Genomic DNA, 14067 nt, shown 5'->3' on the forward strand with positions numbered 1-14067 from the left:
ACAAACTGTAATGCTGAAGAGAATGTTCCAAGAGGACATTTGAAGAGAAATTTATGATCCAAGTATTGGCTCTCTCACTCAATGCTGAAGGAAGTTCATCCTTGAAATGTATGAGGGTTGCTCTTACATATTATATTCCAATTTTATGATCTTTAAAAATGGTATCTTAAGCTGAATTATACTTTCCTATCTCATGCCCTATTGAACTTTTTTATCGTCTTAGGAATATTGACGCTACACCACCCTGGATTTCATTATTTCTCTCTTATTCTCTGTTTTTATTTTTTAGTTGTGTTATTCATGAGATAATCTTCCAGTGTTTCTTCTAAAAAATATTTTTTTTTTTAAATTTTTTTTCAACGTTTTTTATTTATTTTCGGGACAGAGAGAGACAGAGCATGAACGGGGGAGGGGCAGAGAGAGAGGGAGACACAGAATTGGAAACAGGCTCCAGGCTCTGAGCCATCAGCCCAGAGCCCGACGCGGGGCTCGAACTCACGGACCGCGAGATCGTGACCTGGCTGAAGTCGGACGCTTAACCGACTGCGCCACCCAGGCGCCCCTAAAAAATATTTTTATGAAGAGAATTAAAATGTTTCATATGTATTATCCAGTAATTCTTTACACAGGCAATTCTCTTTAAATAACCTTAAATATGGAAAATAAATCTCTAGATCATCTAATCTATCTATCTGTGTATCTGTGTATCTTTCTATATATCTGGCCATCCATCTATCATTTACCTATACCAAAGTTTCTCATCAAGGTTTTATTTATGATACTGTAACAGGAGGTTACGTGGGAATATTTTTGTCTTAGTGTTTTAGTACCTCCTCCTTCCAAATAGAGATGTAATATACATCTATAGGATATGCTCTGAATTAGGAAAACTGATTTTGCTCTCCTGATCTATCATTCACCATTCGTCTATGTATATAAATACAAAAAAAAAATTAAAATAATTTGGTTCTTTAAGAAACGTTGATGTCCCTCTCCATAGGCAACACTGTGGCACTTCCTCTTCTGTCCCTGTGTTCCAAATAAGGGATATTTTAAGAGAATGATTCATAGAGACAGCTGATGCACCAGATATCACTCAGCTGCAAACACTTGTAGGACCACCACACAGTGCTAACAGAGAAGAGTGCAAAATGTGGTTTTGGAGTGCAGCCGGCATTTTCAGAGTTTAGAAAGGCAAAGATGCCAAATGGACTGCAAGGAGAGTAGTACAGCTCAGATTGACTTAAAAGGTAACCTGGGAAGTTGTGGTGACTTGAACAGAAAGAGGCTATGTCAGGGGCGACTGACAGGGAGGAAGGTGAACGGAATAATAAGACATATTAGACCTTGAGGCGGGCCACCCCAGGGTGGCAAGGCCACAGGTAAAAATATTTGTGTGTGTATGTTTTCTGGGTCTATAAATACAATTGTGTTAAAATGGTATTACAAAATGCATGATGTCATTGCCTTACTTGAAGAATTTTTGTCCCTGGTTTTGTCATGGCTCATTTCTGTTTTGGCAATAAGACCTCAGCTTATATGCTACTGTGTTAGGCAGGCTCTGAAGTGACCCTCAGTGATATTTATGTCCTGGTATTCATGCCACTGTGTAATTCTACTCCTTTGAGTCCATCTGGACATACTGATTTGCTTAGAATGAATAGGTATATGGCAGAAATTATATGGGACGTCACTTTTGAAATTAGGTTGTAAAAAAAGAAATTAGGTTACAAAGACTGTGGCTTTCAACTTAAGCGCACTCTCTATTGGAACTCTTGCCCTAGAGGAAGCCACCTGCCATATTGTGAGACAGCCATGTGTACAATCCCACATAATGACACACTGTGCTTTGCTGACAAGCATGTAAGTAATCCTGGAGGTGATCCTCTGCTGTTGGCCTTCAGATGAGGCCAGGGTCCTAGCTGAAATGTGCCCTATAATCTGTGAAGAAACTCTGAGCCAGAAGCAACCAACTAAACAATGCCCAAATTCTAAACAATAGAAACTAAGAAAATAAATGCTTATTGTTTTAAGGCACTACATTTTAGGTTATTTGTTACTCAGTAATAGATAAATAATACATTCACTTCCTGAGTTACTCTTTTCCTGATCTTCCTATCCAAACACCTACACTTGCGATCATTTGGCTTTAGATTATTTCTCTACATGACGCTTTTCACTATCTGTTTCCTCTTCTTTTCCAAATTAGTTGCCATCTCTTTGATACAGAATATAATCTAGGTAAGGTCAAGAAATTGTGTTATTTGACACTGTATCCTCAGTGTTATGAAACAGTGCCTGACACATGATAGTGTTCTTAATTAATATTTTATGAACAAATGAGTGGAAAGGTAGTGAAGATAATATATACAATTTTACAACCTAAGTGTTCATTTATTTTAACACAGGATTTACTTTTCTTATTCAAATTTAGTATCTCTAATAACTATGTAGTGCTGCATTATATGGAATTATCACACACACACACACACACACACACACACACACACACACCATGAACACAAATAGGAGGAATTCATCAATGTCTCAATTGATGATACATAGGCTTCAGTATGATTTGTTCTATTTCACTATAGCCTTGCTTCTATCCTAATATTATGTTCTGGGAAAAATAACAACTTGGGTTTCTTTATCTTCAGATTTATGGTTAAATGCTGTTACACATGATAGTTCCTCTGCTTGGAATGTTTTTTTTTTTTTTTTTTTTCTGTAATCTTTGCTTCTATGTGTAATGAAATATATAAGAACAATTGCTTTAAACTCAAATTGATTTGGCTAAAACCAGTATGACTCCAGTAAATATCTTGCTAGAATTATCTCTAGTTAGCAAACATTTATGTTTTATTTTCTCCTACACAAAAAATCCCATCAAATTCCTAAGGAGTATGTGGTGGAAGAGACAGAAGTGTCAATAAGTACTCTTGTAGAATGGCTAAGATTTTTCTCTACAAAAGACAGAGCCAGTCTTGCTGTCATATTAACTCCTATAGTGCACAAGCACAGGGCAACAAGAAACCAGATTCATGTCTGTATCTTTCCTGTGATCCATTATTCCTTGGGTAGGAGATATGAGTGAACCTGTTTGTGTTTATATTTTTATTCCTTTCTATGATTGAAAAATAACACCTACACATTTATTTGGAACTTTTGAAGATGTAATTTTTCCAAGTGTGAGTCAAGAAATCTTAAACTTTTTTTTTAATGAAGTTAGAATTTGGGAATACAAATACAACTCCAATTCAACTTAAAAAAACAAACATAGCAAACAAAAACAAACAAAAAACATATTCCAACTGGGGCAAGATAATAAAGAGGAAGAAAAGAACAAGGCATAGCCCAGAGTCAATCATTTTGTGGGGAGATTCTAAAGAAAATTTCTTTTCATCCTACTTGTTTCACACATATCAGAAAAAGTGGGCTAGGTTACATCATAGAGTATTCCATTGCTAAAAATATTTCACTGGGCAACTGCCATTCATCTTTTAAGATGCAACTTCACAACGCCTGTTTTGACTCAGATTCCCCTGTTGCATTAGTTGCCTTTCCTCTACATTCTATATTCCTTGAACATTTCTTACCACGGACTTAACATTTTTATCATGTATTATCTCTTTACAACTCCACTAGGTTACTCTAGGTTATGCTAGGTTAGAAGACCCCAGCTAACCCACTTTAGTATCTTCATGTCTACTATATGATAGATATAGTAGAAAAATATAAAAATTGTCAGCCCTTTATCTTTCTGGTATAGAAAAAGTCAGACCTAGGTATCTAATATCAGTTGAAGATCCAGAGAGTAGAATCATCATTGAAAGTAGAATCATCAATGGAAAAAAACAAAAAACAAAAACAAAAAACAAAAACATCATTGAGAGTAGAATCATCAGTGGAAAAAACAAAAAAACAAAAACAAAAAACAAAAACATCCCCCACCCCTGACTCTGTGTCACAAGGATGGCTGTGCCTTAGAAAGACAGTACCTTCTCAGGCAGTGGCTCTGAAAAGCATGGGCCCTGGACCAGCCACATCAACAAAACCTGGGAACTTACTAGAATTGTGAATTCTGAGACTCCACCACAGAATTACCAAAACAGAATCTTGGGGTTGGGCCACAACTCTGTGTTTTACCATGTCCTCCAAATGGATCTGATTTTACTACTAAGTAGTGTTAAAACTAGTATTTTGAAAACTAGTGTTCTAGGTCAATGGCTCATTGTGTAGAAATATTGAAACCAACTGTGAGGTTTTTACAAACTGTCTATGTGCCCTGCTTCCTCCAAGGAGAAAGCATATGCTTTCTCATATGCTCCCCTGTAAGTTTATAGACCACAGTGACAACTGATAAAAATATCCTGCCCTGTCACAGAGTGGGTTCTTCTGATAATTCCCATCATGAAGGTCCATCACATTCCATTCTTCTCTGATCAATAATACAATTTGTGCATCTTATTCACATCTATTCAGTTTGGTACAGGTGGCCTTGGGCAGGCAAACATAATATAAAACATTTTATATAATAAAGTGAATATTCAAAGTTTAAAATCAAGTTCTGATCTAAATCTAAATATATTAATAATATACCTAAAAGCTGGTTTAATTTAAAAAAACTAAAGGAGATAGTTTGTATATATGCCCAAAACAGAACAAAAATAATATTGAAATCAGCCATAATTTCATGGCATAAAACAGTTTTTCACTTACAAAGTTGCCCGAAACTCATAAATGAGTTTGCTCAGACACAAATATCCTACATAGACGTGAAACAGCGGTTTTGACACCAAGAAGCTTTTCCTTTGATGGCAATGTGATAAAATACTCATCAAAATGTGTTTCAAACTGTGTACTTAAAGCTAGTTTATAGTGAAAAGAATATCCAGGTGATTTATTGTACCATATAATTTTAAATGTCATCCATTATGTTTAAATAATGAATTTACCAATATGTGTTAACGTCTATACTTTTACCTTATTAACAAGGGTTATTAATTACCTTACAAATGTTGATAAGGAAATCAGACTAAATTAATTTATTGGAAGTATTCCTACTGAAGCAACAACACATGTATATCTTCATACTGTTTTAGCAAAAGCAAATATTTAAAAACTACCATTTAAAATATTGATGTTGCTGATTAATGTTTTTTGTTGTTGTTGTTAAGAAAGAAGTAAGTTTGTTCCACAATTTTAGATGCTTTTATCTTCTAATGTATTTTGACAGACTATGCTACTTTCCTTTAAATTAATCATGAAATTGTCTTTAATTTTTGTAGATTGAAAGCAAGTGGTACAGGCAGAGAAAGTTATTTACAGACATTATTAAAAATAGCATCTACTATAGGTTAACCTGGGATGTTTACACATACCTCATTTTATTGTTTCTTTCTATGTATTTTCAATATTCAGTAACTCTATGGAATTAATTTTGATGCAGTATCTGTGTGTAAACTCAATATATTTCTTTAATTCTCTAAATATTTGTTTCCTTTTAAATAAAATCTACCTACAAGACATGTTAAAAAGTATTGAAATTTTATTTAATACCACCTGAATTTCTTTTAAGCCTGAAATGAGTTTTGACTTTCTCATACAAAAGTCAGAAATATAACATGGAAGAGAGTCAGTATAAAAGTAAATCAAAATATTTTAGTTTAAACAGTATGTATTCTTTATTTTATACACCTAGGATCAAGATTTCATTATAGTAACACCTACTGTTCAATGAACATGAAGATTAAACCCCTCATGAAAACAACCATTAATTTGCACATGCATTTCCCCTGTTGATTGTATCTTGCTTCACATTTCAAATGAAAATTTCCAAACTTGCATTATTTTAACTACAAATTAAAAATAAAGCTCTTGGCAAGGTGGTTAGTATTCCTAAAACAGTGGAAATTAGTTAATATGCTTAGTTTGTCAATTAGTGAATTCAATATGAACTAATTTATAGACTCTTAACTATTTTATCATTTCACATTTAATGCCCAATATTATCCACTTTTATTTTGAATGCACAAACTTTGGATGTATAAATATACTTCCTACAGCCTAGTCCATTAAAGTATTATTTTATGTACTTTAAGACTTTTATAATTAAAAATGCTTTCATGTGTAAAACTTATGTGCTTATTAAGCTAGTGATTTATAAAGAAGGCACATGATTACATTTTTTCTGTAAACTGTGCTATGTCTTAACTAAGGAAATTGATTTTTTAGAATTTAAGTATATTTCATAAGCTAAACGTTGCACAGTTAAGAGGCAAACACATTTCACTCCAAATGTATGACTCTTTTCCTAAAGACATTATGTCTCTGTGCCTCTCTTTAGCACTTATACAGGTCACTAATGTAAAAAAAAGCTAAAGCCCCAATAAATGCAGGGAAAAGCAATCCTTCAAAATTAAAGCATATAAAAAGAACAAGTTTGAAGACAATGGTAATATACAATAGTTAAGCCGTTTTAACTGGATGTATTTACCTTAGACCACTCCCAAATAAATGTTTTTAAAGTGGTTGAAATATATTCACTACATTAAAGGCCAAAAATCATTTGGATGGACAAATCTTAGAATTTCTTGGTGAAGGAAGAAAACAGACTTTCCAAAATATTAATGTTTCATATTCAACCTTTGAAGACCAAGAAAATAAAAGTAAAATTGTTATTGTCATAATCTCTATTATAAAGCAACGAACAACCATCGGGGCTAACATGAGACGTCTTGATATTAAAACCAGAGAATGCATTTTCCCATTGTGTACTTTTGAGTTGGGTCATATTATAAAACAAGGTTTTTGGGATTTTTAATATTATGAAGCAATATGAATGGAAGGGTAAATAAAGCGTGGAGGAAATTAAAGTTGTGTTGACATGTTTCTAAACTGATATGCTTCCTATCATCCTGTGGTTTAAAAAGCTGCTGATGAGCAGCTGCCTACATAAAAATCCACAATCTGATGGAAGTTAAAGCAGGGAAATGTACATGGAGAAAAGAAGAGTAAAGCACATATATTTGGGTCTGTTTCTTCAAAACAGGCCAGTTGACCCTATTTTACCTCATAATATAATCTCAAACATAGATCTCAAGATATACTCAAAGGATTTCTTTCGAATTCATGATTTTGAATAAGGTATTCCCAATGTATAACTGTATATACTCTTTTCCAGCATTTAAACAGCTCTGAAAATGCTGTTCATCTTTCAGTAGAGAAATGTGATGTGGTTGATTACAGAGTGCTGAGGTACACTGGGACTTGTACGAAATATAACTATTCATATTAAGCTCATCAGAGCTCAACTCTGATGGCTTTATATAATAATAATAATAATAATTACATAAAATATTTTTGTGCTACTTTGCTTTTCCACTTCAGCCATACTATCCTGTGTGAGAATTGTTTTATCCCTTCCCCCCTTCTTTTTTCTCTCACATTCTCCCCCCCCCCCCCCCCCCCTTTTACGATTCTTTGTCTTTGAGGTGCTAAACATTCTGGCCTGCCATTTTCCTTTGAGCTTTCACTCATGTGAAATATTTTTACAATTGTTATCAATATATAACATTTAATATGAAATTTGGAGGTGTTTTTAAATTCAACAAACCATTAAACAGAAGTTATGAGAATAATTATGCTTCTAGTAGCTTACATTTGTGCCTTGCTTTCCCAGTTAAAAAGTGAACTCATATACCTCATCTCATTTCATCATTGCATACTCTAGTTAGCTTGATTATTTTTTGCATTTTGTTTATACACATTCCATACTAGGAGCATAGATTGCCTTATGTATTGTCCTCATCAGGAATATTAGTTCCTCTGCTGCATAAGTGGATGCCTAGTGACTATGTCTGGTAATTCAGAAGACAAATAGACTGTAAGCACAGAATAACTGTGTTTCATTCCCCAAGTACCTGTTAGAGCAAACTAATCAGTAAGTGATGCCTGTTAAGAAAAAAAAAGGCAGGCATTTCTTTTCATAGTCATTTTCATCTCTGAACACATTCAATAATTAAAATGGTGAAATGTAATAACATGAGAAAAAATAATCTATTTAGCTTCAAAACGAAGGACCATAAATTTAAAAAAATCTGCTTTGCCTAAAGGATCTTTAAAATTGACATTTTAGTTTCCCAAGTAAGTCATTTCTAAAACATTAACAATTTAAATGATGTCATCATAATGAAAAAGATTATTAAAGATTAATTTTAAAAGCCTGATACTTTCATAAATACTAAGAATGCTTGCATTTGTTCTGAAACTGTAATAATGTGTCACTAAACTAAATAAGGATCCTTGTAAAAGTTGTATTTGTCAATATATTTTGTATGTCTACCATATGAAAATCACAGCATTGAATACTTTAGGTTTCAAAGGAACACAAATACTCAAGGAGCTTGTTTCTTTTTTGGAGAAACAATTTTTTAAAAGGTCAAGAAAAGTGTTGATAAGTAAATACTTGTCAAATTTGTTGTGAATACTATACCCATTCAAAGGCAATTGATCAGAAATTGTGAAGGATGACATAGAACACTAATTTGGAAATTTTGGGTGGTGTAACAGTTGAAGTCATATAATAGAAGGAGTTTTAGGAGGTGCAGACTCTAGAGACTCAGCAGATAAAGAATTCGTGGGGGAAAAGTGACAAGAAGCAGTAAGAGCTAAAAGAGACAGTTGCTCAATGATTTTGATTACTCTGGAAACTCAAGATAGGAAGAGAGAAGTGTCTTTTCAATAAAGTGATGCTGTGAGCTTTGGTGATTTTAATTTCAGTTATTGTAGCTTTAAGTTCTAAAATATACATTTGGTTCTTCTTTTACAGTTTCAAGTCCTTTGGTAGAATTTTTTATATTGTCCTTTATTTCCTTGATCATATTAACCATACTTATTCTGAAGTCTGCTAGAACGATTGCATTATCTGTATCACTTATAAATCTATACTTAATGACTGTTGTTCTTCATAGTCTTTTTTTTTTTAAGTTTATTTACTTTGAGATACAGGGACAGCACAAGAGGGGGAGGGGCAGAGAGAGAAGGAAAAAAGAGAATCCTAAGCAAGCTCCACTCTGTTAGCAAGGAGCTGGACACAGCGCTCGAATTGACGAACCACAAAATCATGACTTGCACTTTAAGGAAAGGCATTTATGGAGAGTTAATCCTGGAACATTGGATCTAGGCCTGGACCACAGGGTCCTTAAACTGAGATCTGTAGATCTAACTCGAAGGATCCCTGAACATGGATGGGAAATATTATGTTTTCATTTTCACCAATCTCTAACAAAAATTTAGCACTCTTTCCATTATGATGATTACAACTTACAGTAATATGATTACAACCTAATGCTTTGTCACCAATAGAAATCATAGGTATTTTGATATAACAATACATATGTTGCAGATATCTAAACACATTAGGTACATTCATCACTACTTAAGAATGCAGTAGTAAATAAATATGAATCTTTATGCATTTTCCTTTCTTTGGAAAAAGGTTATCCTCAAAACCAGTCTCCTGATCTCTGTCTTTTCCTCACAACAAATGATTCTTTATGTTACTGCTATCTATGTATTTGTACTATATATGTAGATATAGAGCTATACTATAGACATACTATTTATAGATACACACTATCATATATCTATACTACTATATGGATATGTGTTTGTTGAATAAGTCAATGAATGGCCATCAGAAATTCAAAAATTTTCCGTAAACAGTAGTAGATTTGTATAGAGGTACAAAGTTAGAAAAAGTAACCTAATATGAAAGTTTAAAAAACAAAACAAAACAAAACAAAAAAACAACACTTGGGTAAGTGTAGACCAGATCAACTAGAACAGAAAATTCTCTTGTCAGAATACTAGAAGAGATATTAAAAAGCTAACTCCAGATGTTAGATGTATAAAGTACCATATTAAAGCATAGGTATTTTATTCCTTAGCTAATGTAATGCTAGCAAATATTTCTGAGAAAGAAGGAAATAATAAAATAAAAAGGGTTTTAAAAAAGTAATTTGCTAGCAGTTTACTGAATGAATTGGAATTTAGAAGGTTGTTTAAATTATACCAGTTACATTTATTGTAATTTGCAAAATGTAGGTGTTATAACTATATCTAGTTATAACAATGTTGTGGTGGATAAGTTTAGGAATCCTCTGGGCTTACACCAATGGGTTAACAAGGCATAAAGAAATTACAAAGTCATAAAATGCTCACACTCGAGTTTGGGTAAAACAGATTGGCACTCCAAGAATAGGGGGTTGTAAAGACACTCTGAGAATAGGGAGGCACAAAAGTGCCAGGGATAGGGAGGTGCAAAGGTACCCCAAAATAGGGAAGGGGTACAGAGCCCCCCAAAATGGAGAGAGAGGCAAAGGCCTGAAATAGAAATGGTGCAAAAGTGTCCAATACATAGGAATAACAAGATTAGATATTCAGGGTGAAAGCACCCCCAATTTAGTACTATTGCAGAAAGCTGCTTTCATAGGAGAATAGGGCCAAGTTAGGTAAACTGGTGAACTGGACTATGGACTGCCGAACTGTAGGCAAAGCAGCCTGGGGTGGAGATGGTTAACAAAAGAAAAGGTGTCTTATTAACCCTGAGGTTATTTCCCCCATCTGTCTCAACCCCTAGGCTAGCAAAGATAAACAGGCTTGGCGCCTCCTGTCTGCTGTTAACAACCATTTACCCATCTGCCTGGCACCCAGATTTTGTTTTATATTAACCCAAACCCCAAACACTGTATATCTTCAAAACCCCCTTTCCCCCCTCATGTCCCCAAGTTAATGTTCACACTTTCTTTGTCTCTTTGTGCACGCCCATCACGTTTGTAAGCCTTCTGATCTGAATAAATACGGGGGCAAGGACCCTTATTTGAGACTCTTGTCTTTTTCCTGGACATTAGCCATCTCTTGTTTTAATCTTGTGTCCGCTCTTTTGCTAGCCAAAAGAGAACTTTATCCTTAGAGTCTATGACACAATGTGAAGAGGGAGACCCCTTTTACAGATAGGATGTAAATAATCTCAATTTTGTTTATTAGTTTTTTCCATTTTCTTCTTCTTTTTCTATTTTTATTCTCAATATAATTTGAATATAATAAAATTTCATACTGCTCAAGACTGCAATGAGATGTATTGGATAGATGTATTAACATTCTATAGCCACTGTGATAAGTTATACCAAATTTAGTGACTTAAAACACCACAAATCTTACAGTTCTGTAGATCAGAAGTCTGATATAGATCTCACAGGCTAACATTAAGGCATTGTTATGGTGCACTCCTTTCTGGAGTGAGACTCTAGTATCCATTTCTTTGTCTCTTGTTTGTTTGTCCTAGTGGTTCCATTTTCCTTGACACATGGCCCCTCCTTTCATCATCAAAGTTTGCCGTATTGTGCCAGTCTTCATGCTGCCATTTCTGATTTTCCCTTCGAATTACTGCTTCTACTTTTAAGGACCCTGTGATTACAATGGGTCCACAAAAATAATTCCAGATAACCTCCATTTTAAGATTAGCTGATTAGCAACTTTACTGAAAAACCGAAAAGCTTAGAACACTAAATAATACCTACCTTTTTTCATTTACTGCATTTGACAGAGATTAACCTTTTAAAATTTTACTGGCGAAACATTTACACATTTTAATTATTACACATTTTGATGAATTATAGTGTAAATAATCTCCAGATTTTGTCAAAATATTGTCTCTATTCTTTGATCATATCAGGTGCCAAGCCCACTCCACCCCATGCGCATGGCTAGAGCAGATACTTCATTAGAAGGATGCAGGAGTGAGGTCTGTTCAAAATATCAGCAAAAACAAATACACTAAAGTTTTTGTTCGTTCGTTTGTTTGTTTTAAATCTCACTGCAAAATCAAAAAGATTGATCTAAAGAGTTGAGTCATTACACTCATTCCATTATGACCTCCAGTAAGTGTTAGGGAGTGGACACAGTCTGATAAATTATGGCTGCATTAAATGGTAACATTTCGTGAAGGAGGCTCTAAACTTTCTTATCAGAAACTAGTTAGGAAGTGTCTGCATTTCCAAGCTTTAGATTCTGCAGTCTCTTCTTAAAGACAAAGAGGTCTTGGGGCTCCTGGGTGGCTCAGTTGGTTAAAAGTCCGACTTCAGCTCAGGTCATGATCTCACAGTCCATGAGATCGAGTCCTGCATCAGGTTCTGTGCTGACAGCCCAGAGCCTGGAGCTTGCTTTGGATTCTGTGTCTCCCTCTCTCTCTCTGCCCCTCCACTGCTCATGCTCTGTCTCTCTCTGTCTCAAAAATAAATAAAAATATTAAAGACAAAGAGGTCTTTAATGGTTTAGTGCTTAGTGTTCTCAGCACAACAATGCAATTTAGTTCACAAGGTGTTTTGGCAGCTCTCAATCTGAGCAAGGATAAGAGCTTTTGAAAAATAAGGCTTTAAGGAAGCTTGCCATTTTAGGGCTAAATTTTAATGTAATGTGAAAGTGTAAAGTCTTACACTTTAAAGAAAACCTAAAAATTACTGATTGGTTCAAAATGATTTTATAGAAAAACTAAACTATAACAAAAACTTGGCATTGGGTGGGAAAGCTCCACTGTCTTTGAGCAAAGTGTAAAAAGGTTCCAAGGAGGACAGAGCAGGAGAAGGGCCAGACATTTCTAACAGTAGGCATTTTCTCTTCCTCTTTCTTGACAGGAGAGGGGCAAAGAACTGCCAGAATAGCTTCACCAAACCCTATCTTGAGGCCTCACAGGTGTGAAAAACGAGCACTCCAGGTATTTTACAACATCATCTCCCTAGCCATGGTCACTTCCTACAGGTAGGTGATGGGAATCAGCTTCTTCTCCTTTAGTTTCTCAATCATGTCTTTGTTGTCCCTGAGATCAGGTTTAGTCCCCACCAGGATGATGGGGGTGTTGGGTCAGTGGTGTCGCAGTTCAGGGTACCACTTTGCTTGAACATTTTCAAAAGATGCAGCACTCACAAAAACAAATTAAGAATTCATCTTTTTGCAGACAGGATCGGGGACATAATCGGTCATAATCTACTTGTCCAGCTGTATCCCATAAACTCAGATTTCACCGGTGTTCCGTCTACCATACACTAGCTGAGTAGTTGTAAAAGACAGCGAGGATATTTTCTCTAGGAAATACACTGGTTGTGTAACTAACTGAACAGTAGGCAAGTTTTATCTACAGCTTTGTCTCCTGCCACCACTTAGAGGCTGGGAGCTGAGGCAAGAAGCGGTGGGCCTAGGGCTCAGCTTGCAGGACAGTCTAAGGCTGGAGGCAGCAAAGTGTGGGGGTGCTGGGCTACCTTGCCCTACATTGTGGAGGGAATCCTAAAACCAGCCTAATTAGCAATATTTCAATGTTTCTTTTATTAATTCTTTTTTATATAAGGTGAATAAATAAAATAGTTATATCTATATTTTTAACACTTGTTGCATATAGTATCTTGATCGTATATTTTTCTAACCAATCCGGAAAAAATATCTGAAAATGAATTTTAAATGATTTCAAAATCATTAAATAAATGATTTAATGATTTTGAAAGTAAAGTAAGCTAATATTTACTTAATGTTACTTTCTATATTGTATCTGAGTAAGGTTTAAAGTCATAGAAAGATTTCTGAAATTGATAAAACACTCAATATATCATTTATTCCTTTATTACAATCAATTACTAATCAATTACTAATCAATTCTGATGAACCATTGGCACTAACAATGCTAATTACAATTTTGGGGGGTGTTATTAGGGAGTTTGTGAAGTAAAGAGATTGCCAAATGAGTTTGTTTATTTCAACCATCCAATTTTAACAATTTAGTATGTGGTATTTTGATAATCACCAAATGCAAATAGATAAGTAGTATAAATTTAATTACAGTCAGCTGATGCATCTTTCATCTGATGCATTAAAATATCAAATAATATTTTCCTTTATGTTCTTGTGTCAGGAAGAATTGCTTTATTATGTTCAGATACATGCACACAAATATTCTGGGGAAGTTAAATTACATAGGTTTACAAATGTCTGCAAAATGAGATACATACATGAGTC

At 34.5% G+C, this 14067-nt stretch overlaps 1 pseudogene; it reads right to left on the reverse strand.

The window, feature by feature from the left end:
• Positions 1 to 11311: 11311 nt before the first annotated feature.
• On the reverse strand, positions 11312 to 13913 carry LOC112862697 (ras-related C3 botulinum toxin substrate 1-like; annotated as a pseudogene).
• Positions 13914 to 14067: the final 154 nt, after the last annotated feature.

This window comes from Puma concolor, chromosome B2, assembly GCF_028749965.1.
Source record: "Puma concolor isolate L17-30 chromosome B2, mPumCon1.1.hap2, whole genome shotgun sequence".
Classification (NCBI taxonomy): Eukaryota; Metazoa; Chordata; class Mammalia; order Carnivora; family Felidae; genus Puma; species Puma concolor.